This window comes from Pan troglodytes, chromosome 10 (assembly GCF_028858775.2).
Source record: "Pan troglodytes isolate AG18354 chromosome 10, NHGRI_mPanTro3-v2.0_pri, whole genome shotgun sequence".
In the NCBI taxonomy this organism is placed as follows: Eukaryota; Metazoa; Chordata; class Mammalia; order Primates; family Hominidae; genus Pan; species Pan troglodytes.
In genome coordinates this window covers 40,354,904-40,370,806 of record NC_072408.2, presented here as the reverse complement: position 1 = coordinate 40,370,806, position 15,903 = coordinate 40,354,904, and the positions used below count along the sequence as shown (strand labels likewise).

At 46.5% G+C, this 15,903-nt stretch overlaps 1 pseudogene; it reads right to left on the bottom strand.

The window, feature by feature from the left end:
* Positions 1-14,243: 14,243 nt before the first annotated feature.
* Positions 14,244-15,119, bottom strand: LOC467028 (proteasome subunit beta type-3-like; annotated as a pseudogene).
* Positions 15,120-15,903: the final 784 nt, after the last annotated feature.

Genomic DNA, 15,903 nt, shown 5'->3' with positions numbered 1-15,903 from the left:
CTCAGCCACCCAAATAGCTAGGACCACAGGCACATGCCATGACCTCCAACTAATTTTTTATTTTTACTTTTGTAAAGATGAGGGCTCGCTATGTTACTCAGGCTGGTCTTGCACTCCTAGCCTCAAGTGATCCTCCCACCTTGGCCTTCCAAAATTGCTAGGATTACAGGTGTGGACCACTGAGCTTGGCCCCAGTTCATTCTTAATAGGCCTACAAATAGAAGGGTCATAATGGCAGGAAAGGAGGCCATCCATGAACTTAACAGGGTCTTCCCCCCAAGCTCTAAGTGGATAGAGCTTGTGGGGGACAAAGCTCTACCCACTTCTACAGAAGCCATTAGGCCCAAATTTGTGGATTCTCTAAACTCTGACAGCCGAGACACAGCCCTGTGATCTTAGCTAGTCCTAGCAGATGCAACTGCCTAAGACTTTGAATCAGGTGCAAGTGATTCAAAGAAGTAAAGTTTACAATTCATTTTGGTGATGACCACAGTGGCATCCAGGCCCACCAGCAGCAGCCTCAGCACCTGCACGGTGCCAGAGGAGTCACGGGCAACAGTGCCAGCAGTGCCTGCAGCATCCTAGCCAACCACCCCTGCGCTATGACCTGGCCTGTGGTTCTGGCCTCTCAGCTTCTTTTGGTACCTGATCATTGCCTAAGCCTGGTTTTCCAAGATTCCTCTCAACTCTTTGAGCTACCAGAGTCAGGTTTTCTCTAACCCAGAATTGTTCACCTGCTTCTTTCCTCCTCTTTCATGGCCCCTATGGCCCATCTGATCCTTTCTGAGTTATCCCCCTCATAGCTCACACCAGGATTTCCTCTTTTCCAAAAACTCTCTTCCCCAAATCCCACACACACTTCTCCCCTTCCTCTCTTCAGCGTTAACACATTTTAGACTTTCCAGCAACTTTAGGGGGATTTTTTTAACAAAGTCTCAAGCTTTTAACACATCTAAAAACTGCTCTGAAAGTCATCATCAAAGTTCATAAGAAGGCAAATGATAGTAGTAGCAATTATAGTATAATCGAAATAGATTAGTGAACACTATTATCTACATGCACTGTGCTAAGCAGCTTTCATATATTCATTTATTTATCGATTCAGCAAATATTTCCTGAATATCTACTATGTGCCAGGCACTAGGGATACACTGGTAAACAAGACAGGCAGTTTCTTCCCTTCCCCCTTTATGGGACATCTCATTTTAATGAAAGGAGAGAAGCCACAAACAAACAAGTTAATTTATATGTCAAGTGATGATGTGGTATAGAATGGCTGAGGAAGGCTACGTTTAATCCTCACAGCAACCCTGTGATACATAGAAACTATTATTGTCATGACTTTACAGATGCAGAATTTAAGGCACAAAGATGTAAAGAAAACTCCCACTATTTCAGATGGTAAGTGATGATCAGGATTTGATCTTGGACTTGCCTAACACCAGAGCCAACAAACCACCCTGTCATAGTGCTATCTACAACCCAGCCTTCTGGTCAGCCTTCCTTAGCCAGCTCCTTATCCTCTATTCCTAGACTTTCCACTAAAAGAAAGAAATCTATTCTCTCCTTTGATGTCCCCTACTCCCAAGGACAGACATGGGCTTTTTGCTCCCTGGTATTCATAGTGTACTTCCAGTCCAAATATGTCCCACCCAGTCCTTGGTAAACTGAGGAAAAGTGAGTTTGTGTCTTCATTGGATCCTTTCTGCATCATAAGAATATTAAGTATCTATACCTTCCCCATTCTTCTCTTCCTTGCACCATCTCCCAACTCATTCCTGACTCTTAGTCCATTTCCCTACCCTGAAAATTGTGGGAAAAGGGGGGAAAGACACTTGATTGGACTGTAAAGCAATAAAAATTTTTGTGGAGAGAAATTTGGCAAAATGTTTCAAATGCTCTAAAACTATGCAAACCTACATTTTGACCCAGCAATTCGCTTTCTAGAAGTTTGTGCTAAGAAACGCATAAAATAATATATAAAGATATAAGTGCAACAATATCCATCTCTGTAATATTTACAAGAAAAAAATGTTAAATTCCAGTGATGGAATATTGTTTAAAATTTTATACATCTGGCGGGCGCAGTGGCTCACGCCTGTAATCCCAGCACTTTGGGAGGCCGAGGCGGGCGGATCACCTGAGGTCGGTAGTTCGAGGCCAGCCTGACCAAAATGGAGAAACCCCGTCTCTACTAAAAATACAAAATTAGCACAGCGTGGTGGCGCATGCCTGTAATCCCAGCTACTTAGGAAGGCTGAGGCAGGAGAATCGCTTGAACCCGGGAGGCAGAGGTTGCAATGAGCCAAGATCGCACCATTGCACTCCAGCCTGAGCAACAAGTGCAAAAAATCTCCGTTTCAAAAAAAAAAAATTGTACATCCACATAGTAGGACGCTGTATGGATAATAAAATCATGCTTTAGAAGTCTGCTGATGTAGAACAATGTTACAATATAGTTTAATATAGTAGAAAATAACTGTTATGAAACAGTTTAGACAATATAATCCCATTTTTTTTGTGTGTATATATATATACAGGTTGCAATAATTTCCCAAGGGCATTATTAACACCAAAGTGTTAATATTTTGTTTTCTTCTGGATGCAAAATTCTCTGCAATTAACACTGTAACCTTTGTAAACTGAAAATCAATTTTTTTAATTATAAAAATGAAGCATTTACTAAGAGAGTGACCCGAAAACTATGATTTTCCTGATTTTCTTTTTTTTTAACTTTTAAGTTTAGGGGTGCACGTGCAGGTTTGTTACATAGGTAAACTTGTGTCATAAGGGTTTGTTGTACAGACTATTTTGTCACCCAGGTATTAAGCCTAGCACCCATTAGTTATTTTTCCTGATCCTCTCCCTCCTCCCAACCTCCTCCCTCTGAAAGGCCCCAGTGTGTGTTGCTCCCCTCTATGTGCCCATGTGTCCTCATCACTCAGCTCCCACTTATAAGTGAGAACCTGTGGTATTTGGTTTTCTGTTCTTGTGTTAGTTTGCTAAGGATAATGGCCTCCAGCTCCATCTTTGTTCCTGCAAAGGACATGACCTTGTTATTTTTATGCCTGCATAGTATCCCATGGTGTATATGATGGTTAATACTGAGTATAAACTTGATTGAAGGTGCAAAGTATTGATCCTGGGTGTGCTGTGAGGGTGTTGCCAAAGGAGATTAACATTTGAGTCAGTGGCCTGGGAAAGGCAGACCCACCCTTAATCTGGGTGGGCACCATCTAATCAGCTGGCAGTGCAGCTAGAATATAAAGCAGGCAGAAGAATGTGAAAAGACGAGACTGGCCTAGCCTCTCAGTCCACATCTTTCTCCTGTGCTGGATGCTTCCTGCCCTTGAACATCGGACTCCAAGTTCTTCTGTTTTGGGATTCAGACTGGCTCTCCTTGCTCCTCAGCTTGCTGATGGCCTATTGTGGAACCTTGTGAGATATATATACATATATTCTAGTAGTTATACAGATAGATAGATAGATTTTATATATATATATATATATATATTCTATTAGTTCTGTCCCTCTAGAGAATCCTGACTAATACAGTGTATACGGATCACATTTTCTTTATCAAGTCTACCATTGATGAGCATTTAGGTTGATTCCTTGTGTTTGCAATTGTGAATAGTGCTGCAATGAACATATGCATGTATATATCTTTAAAATAGAATGATTGCTATTCCTTTGGGTGTATACCCAGTAATGGGATTGTGAGTCAAATGGTAGTTCTGCTTTTAGGTCTTTGAGGAATTGCCACACTGTCTTCCACAATGGTTGAACTAATTTACACTCCCATCAGCAGTATACAAGTGTTCCTTTTTCTCCACAACCTCATTAGCATCTGTTTTGTTTTTGTTTTTTGCTTTTTAGTAATAGCCATTCTGACTGGTGTGAGGTGGTATCTCATTATGGTTTTGATTTGCGTTTCCCTAATGATCAGCGATGTTGAGCTTTTTTTCATAAGCTTGTTGACTGCATGTATGTCTTCTTTTGAAAAGTGTCTATTCATGTCTTTTGCCCACTTTTTATTAGGATTGTTTGGTTTTTTTTCTTATAAATTTAAGTTCTTTCTTTTTTTTTTTTTTTTTTTTTTTTTTGAGATGGAGTCTCACTCTGTTGCCCAGGCTGGAGTACAGTGGTGCGATCTCAGCTCACTGCAAGCTCCGCCTCCCGGGTTCTCACCATTCTCCTGCCTCAGCCTCCTGAAGTTCTTTATATATGTTGGATATTAGACCTTTGTCAGATGCATAGTTTGCAAAAGTTAAGAAAGTCAGTGTTATTTTAAAGGTCCTCATGTCCTGTGCCTTGAGAGTGATTTCCCCACTTGTGCTGCTCCCTTCTGTGGCTTATTGCTGTGGGAGAGTTTATTCACAAGCAAGAACTGACTTCTCAAAAAAAGTAAAATGATGCTGGATCTCTCTGGCAGTAAATAAAATTCCTAGCATCATGGACAGTTTGCAAGAAACAAAAGTGTCATTTGGGATTCAGACTGGCTCTCCTTGCTCCTCAGCTTGCTGTGGGAGAGGCCACAGGAACAGCCCACCTCTCCTTCCCACCCAGAAAACCCCTCTGAACAGGAAGAAGATTAGCCCCGGGAGTCTAGGGACCACATTGGACTTCCGGATCAAAGGCAGCGAAGAGAGATGAATGTGCATTTCCACCCTAGGATCGCAGGAAGAAATGAATAGCAACTCAGTAAGCAGGGGGTGGCAAAAGTTGAGTAGAGAATACCAACATCTGAGGGATCCCAGGAGAGAAGTTGTAAGTCAGGAGAGAAGTCACTGCACAGATGCCACCAGACTTAAAGCAGCACCAAGCAAAATGCAGCGCCTGAGCTTCCAAAGCAAATCAACTACTCCCTGCCCCTGTTCCTTCCCTGCTGCTTCAGACACCCATATTTGACATCACACCTGGAATAAAGGAGCTCTTGTTGACCAAAGATGACACATGTAAAAGAGAAAGGTTTGCAATGAGTAGTCTCTGGGAGAAGGAAAAAGAGCAATGTCTCAGGAAGCATAGGCCCAGGAAGGCACCCTGACCCTCAGCAAAGACCAGGAAATACTAGATCCTCACACAAGATCATCATACCCACCTTACCTCCTCAGCCTCCCTTCAAATGTGTGTTTCCCCACCTGTGCATCTACAAACAAGGCAGGTCAAGGTCATAGAAACATGCCCCAGAAGCGGAGCTCTGGGCAGCATGTCCCAGGATCAGGCCTTTGTCTCCAAGAACTCAGGGGGTCAAGGTCTCCAAAGTATCTCCTTATGAACCACCTCACGGCCCCAATGACCTCCTTGTTCTCGGAGTGTAGACAGAAGGGCTGAACACAGGGTGACAACTGCGTAGAACAGGGTAAGGCTCTGGTCCGTGTCCTAAAAGAAGCCGGCCTGAGGTCTCACATAGGCAATTGTCTCAGTCCCAAAAAAAGTCTAAACACAAACGGAGAGTGGGGGGCAGGTAGAACAGGTAGAGAACACTTTGAGACGCCCCTGGGATGTCTCAACCCCAAAGATGGTGGCAAGAATACTGGCCAGGCACGGTGGCTCACACCTGTAATCCAAACAGTTTGGGAGGCCGAGGTGGGTAGATCATTTGAGGTCAGAAGTTCAACACCAGCCTGGCCAACATGGTGAAACCCCGTCTCTCCTAAAAATATAAAAATTAGGCGGGTGTACTGGCGGGTGCCTGTAACCCCAGCTACTTGGGAGGCAGAGGCAGGAGAATCGCTTGAACCCGAGAGGTGGAGGTTGCAGTAAGCCGAGATCGTGCCGCTGCACTCCAGCCTGGGCAACAAGAGTGAAACTCTGTCTCAAATAAATAAATAAATATAGAATACAAGCATAGGAGGCCACGATCCGTGAGAAGGGGCCAGCATAGAGGCCGTCTGACGGTTGAGATTCCCCACTTCAGCCCAGAAGTCTCAGCACAGGCCGAGAATCCAGCCGGAAGTAGCGGGTGGTGCTGCGCCGCAGAAGGGCAAGGTGAAGGTGAAGCGGGCTCGGAAGACTAGGGCTCCTCAGGTAGTAGAACGCAGCGGCCGGCAGATGGCGTCACAGCGGCGGAGGCCATGGCCGTGCGCAAGCGCATTCGGCGATGCCAGGGAGGGCGAAGAAACCCAGCAGCTGGAAGCCGCCGACCGGTGGGCTAGTGCGGCGGGGGAAGGGAATCGGCCTGCATCCGAGACTCCGCCGCTGTGGCGTGGGACCTCCCCTAAGGAGAAGTGGTGCAGGAGGAAGTGCGTGGGCCAGCGCCGGCAGAGGCTGCCAGGGCGAGGACGACGATCAGGGAGTTGTCCAGCAGGGTCACCAGATGTTTGCAGAGCACAGCCCAAAACAGAAGGCCCCGGACGGAACCAAAACCTGAGAGCACCAACAAAACAAGCTCAGTCATGCTGTGCCATTGCCACCGCCATGTCCCCAAGGCCAGACTGGAGGACGGGGCCAGAGGAGGGCTCGTGCTGCCCCAGGAAGCATCCAGGCAAAGACAAAGGCCACATCAGGAAAGCTGTGGGAGAGGCCACAGGAACAGCCCAGCTCTCCTTCCCGCCCAGAAAACCCCTCTGAACAGGAAGATTAGCCAGGGGAGTTGAGGGAAAATGGCAGGACCTTCCTCAAGGCTGGGGACTTAACGGACACCAGGGTGGTTCCACTCACCCGAGTTCTGGGCTCTAGGAGCAAAGAGCTGGGACCGGAGGGACAGCTGCCTTTGAGAAAGTGGTTGAGAAAAGTGGGCAGAAAAGTGGGTGAGCAGACAGAATAAAGCTGACAGGAGATCAGAAGAAAAATGGATCCACCATGAGGTGGAGAGTGAGTGGGAGTGAGAGCAAGAGTGAGAGAGAAGACAGGATCAAAGACCACCGATAAAGGCCCGGTGGGGCTTTACCTTCAGATGGGGCCCCTCCTGGGCAGCCCTCGCAGCAGCTCAATCTCCCCAAGAGCCTAGTTCGCAGAGCAGAGAGTGGGGAGGGAAAGTAGGCAAGGCAAGATGAAGAAGGGGGAATAAAGTTTTGCCCAGGGACCAGGGAAAAGGAAGTGACTTTCTCCTGCCTCATCACTGTGCCTAAACTCCTAGGTCTAGAGTCTCCATCCCAAACAGTGGAGAGACTACATGAGGAGGGGGCTGGGATTTATTTGCGGTCCGTCAGCAAGGCCTGAATGAAGCTGGGCTCAGAAACCAAGTGTTTCAATGCCTTGGCCAATTTCTATCTGCTAAACTGCCCAGTCCATTGCCCAAAGGGCTGCCTTCTGCCTTTGTGGCCCATGCGTAGAATTATTCCCTAGCTTAGCTGCCTTCTTCTTTTATATATATATAATTTTTTTATGAGACTCTCTGACACCCAGGTTGGAGTGCAGTAACACAAACACAGCTCACTGCAACCTGAAACTCCTGGGCTTAAGCGATCCTCCCACTTCAGCCTCCCAAGTAGCTGACACTACAGTACACACAACCACATCTGGCTAATTCTGGAAAGCAATTTTTTTTTTAATTTTTTTAGTATTTATTGATCATTCTTGGGTGTTTCTCGGAGAGGGGGATTTGGCAGGGTCATAGGACAATAGTGGAGGGAAGGTCAGCAGATAAACATGTGAATAAACGTCTCTGGTTTTCCTAGGCAGAGGGCCCTGCGGCCTTCTGCAGTGCTTGTGTCCCTGGGTACTTGAGATTAGGGAGTGGTGATGACTCTTAACGAGTATGCTGCCTTCAAGCATCTGTTTAGCAAAGCACATCTTGCACCGCCCTTAATCCATTTAACCCTTAGTGGACACAGCACATGTTTCAGAGAGCACGGGGTTGGGGGTAAGGTTATAGATTAACAGCATCCCAAGGCAGAAGAATTTTTCTTAGTACAGAACAAAATGGAGTCTCCTATGTCTACTTCTTTCTACACAGACACAGTAACAATCTGATCTCTCTTTCTTTTCCCCACATTTCCCCCTTTTCTATTTGACAAAACCGCCATCGTCATCATGGCCCATTCTCAATGAGCTGTTCGGTACACCTCCCAGACGGTGCGGCCGGGCAGAGGCACACCCCACCTCCCAGACGGGGCGGCGGCTGGGTGGGGGCTGCCCCCCACCTCCCAGACGGGGCAGCTGCCGGGCGGAGACGCTCCTCACTTCCCAGACTGGGCGGCTGCCAGGCGGAGGGGCTCCTCACTTCTCAGAGGGGGTGGCCGGTCAGAGACGCTCCTCACCTCCCAGACGGGGTGGCGGTGGGGCAGAGACACTCCTCAGTTCCCAGACGGGGTCGAGGCCGGGCAGAGGCGCTCTTCACATCTCAGATGGGGCGGTGGGGCAGAGGCGCTGCCCACATCCCAGACGATGGGCAGCCGGGCAGAGACGCTCCTCACTTCCTAGACGGGATGACAGCCGGGAAGAGGCGCTCCTCACTTCCCAGACTGGGTGGCCCGGCAGAGGGGCTCCTCACATCCCAGACGATGGGCGGCCAGGCAGAGACGCTCCTCACTTCCTAGACGGGGTGGCAGCCGGGCAGAGGCTGCAATCTCGGCACTTTGGGAGGCCAAGGCAGGCGGCTGGGAGGTGGAGGTTGTAGCGAGCGGAGATCACGCCACTGCACCCCAGCCTGGGCAACATTGAGCACTGAGTGAGCGAGACTCTATCTGCAATCCCGGCTCCTCTGGAGGCCAAGGCTGGCAGATCATTCGCCGTCAGGAGCTGGAGACCAGCCCAGCCAACACGGTGAAATCCCGTCTCCACCAAAAAATACAAAAACCAGTCAGGTGTGGCGGCGCGTGCCTGCAATCCCAGGCACTGGGCAGGCTGAGGCAGGAGAATCAGGCAGGAAGGTTGCAGTGAGTCGAGATGGCGGCAGTACAGTCCAGCCTTGGCTCGGCATCAGAGGGAGACCGTGCAGAGAGGGAGAGGGGTGAGGGGACAGGGGAGAAGGGAGAGGGGAGAGGACTTTTTAAAAATCCTTTTGTAAAACAGTGCTAATCTTCAAAGAAAACCACTGAATGAGAAACAGGCCTGACTTGTGGGAGAACTTCGCAACCCAGCTGAGGGGTTCAGCCTACTCCCTAGCTGCTGCAAAAGACTTCAACATTCTCTGTCCTTTAGAAATAGGAAACATTTTCTTAGATCTGAGTTGGGGCAAATGACATCTACTGCAGCAGGGGATGACAGAGGTGACACAAAAGAAAGTATTTCTCAAGCACTAATGGCTCAATGAATAAAAAATTGTAGGTCCTTAATATGTGATATGGTTTGGCTGTGTCCCCACCCAAATCTCATCTTGAATTGTGGTTCCCATAATCTCCACGTGTGGTGGGAGGGACCCAATGGGAAGTAATTGAATCATGGAGGTGGTTTCCCCCATGCTGTTCTCATGATAGTAAGTTCTCACAAGAGCTGATGGTTTTATAAGCGGCTTCCCAATTCACTCGGTTCTCATTCTCTCTCCTGCCACCATGTGAAGAAGGATGTGTTTGTTTCCCCTTCTGCCATGATTGTAAGTTTCCTGAGGCCTCCCCAGCCATGCCAAACTGTGAGTCAAACCTCTTTCCTTTATAAATTACCCAGTCTTGGATATGTCTTTATTAGCAGCGTGAGAACAGACTAATACAGTAAATTGGTACCACACAGAGTGGAGCACTGCTGTAAAGATACCTAAAAATGTGGAAGCAATTTTGGAACTGGGTAACAGGCAGAGTTTGGAGCAGTTTGGAGGGCTCAGAAGAAAAATGGAAAATGTGGGAAAGTCTGGAACTTCCTAGAGACTTGCAGAATGGCTTTGACCAAAATGCTGATAGTGATATGAACAATTAAGTCCAGGCTGAGGTGGTCTCAGATGGTGATATGATTTTGTTCCTGGACCAAACTGAGGGTCGAGCTGCTATTTCTCATGGCCCAATAATGAGATGCAGAGGAACTGGGGAGGAAGAGAGTTTTTATTTCTGTAGCCAGCTACTGGGAGAAGGCCTGGAAATTATCGCCAGACCAACTCAAAATCACAAAGTTTTCCAGAGCTTACATGCCTTCTAAGCTGTATGTCTACATGTAAGTGTATATTTATCTAAACACATAAGTGATTAACTTCTTTTAATCTATAACTAAGATCTGAGTCCTGAAGACCTTCCTCTGGAGCCTCAGTAAATTTACTTAATCTAAATGGGTCCACGTGCTGGGGTGATTACCCTTATCTTGTCTTCCACTAAATCATGGAGGTTTGGGGAGTTCCTTCAGACCCCCAATAAACTTGTTTGTGGAGGCCTGAGGAGTTTCTTCAGACCCACAATAAAACTTGTTTAATCCTAAATGGGTCCTGTTAAGAATTCCTGTTATTTTGTCATGCATTAAGGCCCAAGAAAGGCGTAGGCAAAACTCTTGATGGGCTACTGTTACATCCCAGCCTTTGTATAAGAGCACTGGCTTTTAATATTTAACTTAACCACTCAGTCAGTACTGAAACAGTTGTTATGGAGGCCTGCATTAGTGAGACCTGGCCTGCCACAGTTTGGCTGTGTCCCCACCCAATCTCATTTTGAATTGTAGTTCCCATAATCCCCACATGTTGTGGGAGGGACCTGGTGGGAAGTAATTGAAACACGGGGGCAGTTACCCCCATGCTGCTGTTCTCATGATAGTGAGTGAGTTCTCACAAGATGTGATGGTTTTATAAGTAGCTCTTCCCCCTTTTGCTCATCACTTCTCCTTTCTGCCATCATGTAAAGAAGGACATGTTTGCTTCCCCTTCCACCATGATTATAAGTTTCCTGAGGCCTCCCCAGCCACGTGGAACTGTGAGTCAATTAAACCTCTCTTCTTTATAAATTACCCAATCTTAGTCATCTATAGCAGCATGAGAACAGACTAATACAGATGGAGATAAGGAACTTGTTGGGAACCCGGAGTAAAGGGCACTCTTGCTTTGCAAACAGACTGGTGGCATGTTGCTGTGGAACTTTGAACTAGAGAGAGATGTTTTAGGGTACCTGGCAGAAAAAATCTCTAAAGCAGCAAAGCATTCAAGAGGTGACATGGCATAAAAGCTTGGAAAATGTGCAGCCTGACAATGCAGTAGAAAAGAAAACCCCATTTTCTGGGTAGAAGTTCAAGCCAGCTGCAGAAATTTGCATAAGTAATGGAGAGTCAAACGTTAGTCGCTAAGACAGTGGGGAAAATACCTCCAGGGCATGTCAGAGATTTTCACAGCAGCCCCCCCCATCACAGGGCCGCAGGCCTAGTAGGAAAAAAAATTGTTTCTTGGGTTGGGTTCAGGGCCCCGTGGCTATGTGCAGCCTCAGGACTTGGTGCCCTGTGTCCCAGCTGCTCCAACCATGGCTGGGGCTGAGGTACAGCTCAGGCCATGGCTTCAGAGGGTGCAAGCCCCAAGCCTTGGCAGTTTCCACTTGGTGTTGAGCCTGCGGGTGCACAGAAGTCAAGAACTGAGGTTTGGGAGCCTCCACCTAGATTTCAGAGAATGTATGGAAATGCCTGGATGCCCAGGCAGAAGTTTACTGCAGGGGCAGAGCTCTCATGGAGAATCTCTGCTACAGCAGTGCAGAAGAAAAATGTGAGTTGGAGCCCACACACAGATTCTCCACTGGGGCACTGTCTAGTGGAGCTGTGAGAAAAAGACCACCGTCCTCCAGACACCAAGATGGTAGACCCACTGACAGCTTTTCCACCCTTGCACCTGGAAAAGCCAGAGACACTCAACACCAGCCATTAAAGCAGCTGGGAGGGGGGCTGTACCCTGCAAAGCCATGGGGATAGAGCTATCCAAGGCCATGGGAGCCCACCTCTTGCATCAGTGTGACCTGGATGTGAGACATAAAGTCAAAGGAGATCATTTTGGAAATTTGAGGCTTAGTGACTGCCCTATTGGATTTCAGACTTGCATGGGTCCTGTAGCCCCTTTGTTTTGGCCAGTTTCTCCCATTTGGAATGGGTGTGTTTACTCAATGACTGTACCCCCATTTATCTAGGAAGTAACTAACTTGCTTTTGATTTTACAGGCTCATAGGCAGAAAGGACTTGCCTTGTCTCAGATAAGACTTTGGACTTGGACTTTTGGGTTAATGCTGAAATGAGCCAAGACTTTGGGGGGCTGTTGGAAAGGCATGATTGTGTTTTGGAATGTGAGGACATGAGATTTGGGAGGGGCCGGGGTGGAAAAATATGGTTTGGCCATATCCCCACCCAAATCTCATCTGGAATTGTAGTTCCCATAATCACCACGTGTGGAGGGAGGGACCTAGTGGGAGGTAATTTGAATCATGGGGGCGATTTCCCCCATGCTATTCTCATGATAGTGAGTAAGTTCTCACAAGATCTGGTGGTTTTATAAGGGGATTCCCCCTTTACTCAGCGCTCATTCTCTCTCCTGCCACCCTGTGAAGAGGTGTCTTCCACCATGATTGTAAGTCTCCTGAGACCTCTCCAGGCATGCTGAACTGTGAGTGAATTAAACCTCTTTCCTTTATAAATTACCCAGTCTCAGGTATGTCTTTATTTTCAGCATGAGAACACAGTAATACATTATGTATGTCACTTAACCAAGAAAGAAGTTTTCTTCATTGTCACAGATTCATATCCTCATAGTGTTCTTTGGAGATACTTCTAATACAAGGCAGTCTCTTGTTTGTTTGGGTTATTTTTCTTTTTTAGGTTGCAAAAGTGTGTTAAAAACTCCAAAAAATATGTAAATATGTAATATATAAATAATATATAAATAAAATATGTAAAAATATGTAAATATAAAAAAGTGTAGGTAGCTTGCCCTCAAGGAGGGAAGACATAACCCCCTACTCCTTAAGTGTGGGCTACAGATAGTGACTTTCTAGACAGGAGAGGAAAAGAACAACTTTACCATACAGCAACCTGACAAACACACCACCTCAGGCAGGTGACTATGGTCAACATTGACAGTGACAGCCCCTTATAAAACCACCAGATCTTGTGAGAACTTACTATCATGAGAATAGCATGGGGGAACCGCCCCCATGATTCAATTACCTCCCACAGGGTCCCTCCCACCACACGTGGTGATTATGGGAACTACAATTCAAGATAAGATTTGGGTGGGGACACAGCCAAACCATATCATTCCACCCCAGCCCCTCCCAAATCTCATGTACTCACATTTCCTCTATGGCCTTCCTCCCAAAATCCATAACCCCAGACTAATCATGATAAAAACATCAGATAAAGTGGAATAACAGGGCCAGGCGCGGTGGCTCACGCCTGTAATCCCAGCACTTTGGGAGGCCCAGGTGGGTGGATCACGAGGTCAGGAGATCAAGACCATCCTGGCTAACACGGTGAAACCCCATCTCTACTAAAAATACAAAAAAATTAGCTGGGCATGGTGGCGGGTGCCTGTAGTCCCAGCTACTCAGGAGGCTGAGGCAGGAGAATGGCGTGAACCCGGGAGGCAGAGTTTTCAGTGAGCCGAGATTGCGCCACTGCACTCCAGCCTGGGTGACAGAGTGAGACTCCATCTCAAAAAAAAAAGAAAACAAAATTTCAATAACAGGGCACCCTAAAAACACCTAACTACTCTACTCCTTGAAATTGTCAAGATCATCAAAAACAGGAAAGTCTGAGAAATTAGGGAGACATGACAACTGGATGTAATATGTTATCCTGGATGGAATCCTGAAACAAAAAAAAAAAGACATTAAATGAAAACTAAGAAAATCTGACTAAAGTACAGACTTGAATTAATAATAATGTATCAATATTGGTTCATTAATTGTGACAAATGTACCTACTAATTTAAGACAATAATAAAGGAAACTGGGTGTGGAGTATATGGGAATCACATGTACTATCTTAGCAATTTTTCTATAAATTCACAACTATTCTAAAACGAAATGTTATTCTTTAAAAGTTTTTTGACATAGAAGTTTATAATGTATTGCTAAATGATAAAAAAGATTAAAAATATTAAATTTTCAATAAAATATGTATTCAGATCAATACATGACAGATAGATATATATACATCTGGATAAAATATGTATCTAGATGTATAAAATATATGTATTCAGATCAATAGATGATAGATAAATAGACACATACATACCAAAGTATTAACAATGATAAGCTCTAAGTGGAATGGATTTGGGTGTTCATTATGTTGTTTTGGTTTTATATTTTTATATTTGAGATCCACTAATCATACAATAGGAAAAAATAGTGTATAAAACATTTAAACAAAATGATAGAATGTTTTATTTTGATTTTTTTAAGAAAGGATATATACATATATATTTTTGTTTGTTTGTTTGTTTTGTTTTGTTTTTTTAAGTGGGCTCTGGGAACAGGGTTAGTCCATTAGGGCCTTCAGTGTCCTGGTGGTGATTTTGTCCTTCTCAGTGATGTGGACAATGACTCCCATGCCTGACACGGCATCCCGGTCCACAGCATTCAGCATGGCTTGGAAGATGGTTTCAAACAGCTGTTCTGGATCCATGTTGGACTCCCAGAGGGACTCGCACATTTCATACATTTGTTCTGCACAGGTGCCACTGACCATAAAGTCTTCAGTCACCATGGGTCAGCCAATGAGCTCTAGAGAGCAAATAAAGGGCTTAAAGGTCTTCAGGTCCAACCCAGCAATGACTGGCTCAGTATAGTAGGGGCCAAACGTTTCTCAGACAAGAGGCCTTGGCCACCATGCTCATAGGGTATAAGATTTGACTGCCGACCTTCCTTCAACTCACACAGGTTCAGCCGGAACTTGAGGCACTGGATGTCTCGATGTCAGTGACGAGCCGGGCCAGATGGATATACAGCCGGTCACCCATGGGAAAGATCTGGAAGTCCGTGGTAACCATTTGGGCCTGGATCCCGAAGCGCCTGTCTGCAGCTATAGCCAAACAGCTCTTCTCCTTCATGGCCATGACGGCCCCTCGGTTATGGGACATAATAAACATAATTGTGGTATACTAGCAACCCTCCATCACCAGCGCAATTCCGGTAAACTGGGTCTAGCCTTCCCTTATTTTGACATTTTTAACGCCTATTTTTAACCAATTGTGCCTACTTTACGCCTTTAGAAATGTTTTATCAATAGTTTTATTTTGTAGTCCGCGTGTGGTGGCTCACGCCTGTAATCCCAGCACTTTGAGAGGCCTAGGTGGGAGGACGACTTGAGCCCAGGAGTTCAAAACCAGCCTGAGCGCCGGGCGCGGTGGCTCACGCCTGTAATCCCAGCGCTTTGGGAGGCTAAGGCAGGCGGATCACGAGGTCAGGAGATCGAGACCATCCTGGCTAACACGGTGAAACCCCGTCTCTACTAAATATACGAAAAAAAAAAATTCGCCGGGCGTGGTGGCGGGCGCCTGTAGTCCCAGCTCCTCCGGAGGCTGAGGCAGGAGAATGGTGTGAACCTGGGAGGTGGAGCTTGCAGTGAGCCGAGATCGCGCCACTGCACTCCAGCCTGGGCGACAGAGCGAGACTCCGTCTCGGGAAAAAAAAAAAAAAAAAACAGCTGAGCAACATAGGGAACCCCGCCCCCCACCCGCCGCCGTCTCTACAAAAAAATACAAAAATTAGCTGGGTCGAGTGGCGGCACCTGTGGTCCCAGCTACTCTGGAGGCAGAGATGAGAGAATCGCTTGAACCCAGGAGGTGGACGTTGCAGTGAGCTGAGATCGCGCCACTGCACTCCAGCCCATGCGACAGAGCCAGACACTGCCTCAAAAAAAAAAAAAAAAAAAAAAAGGAATTTGATCAATAGTGAATATTTCCCAATTGTCAATGCCCTTTTTTTTTTTTTTTTTTTTTTTTTTGAAACAAAATCTCACTCTGTCTCCAGGCTGGAGTGCAGTGGCGTGATCTCCACTCACTGCAGCCTCCGCCTCCCGGATTCAAGCAATTCTCCTATTCTCCTGCCTCAGCCTCCTGAGTAGCTGGGACTACAGGTG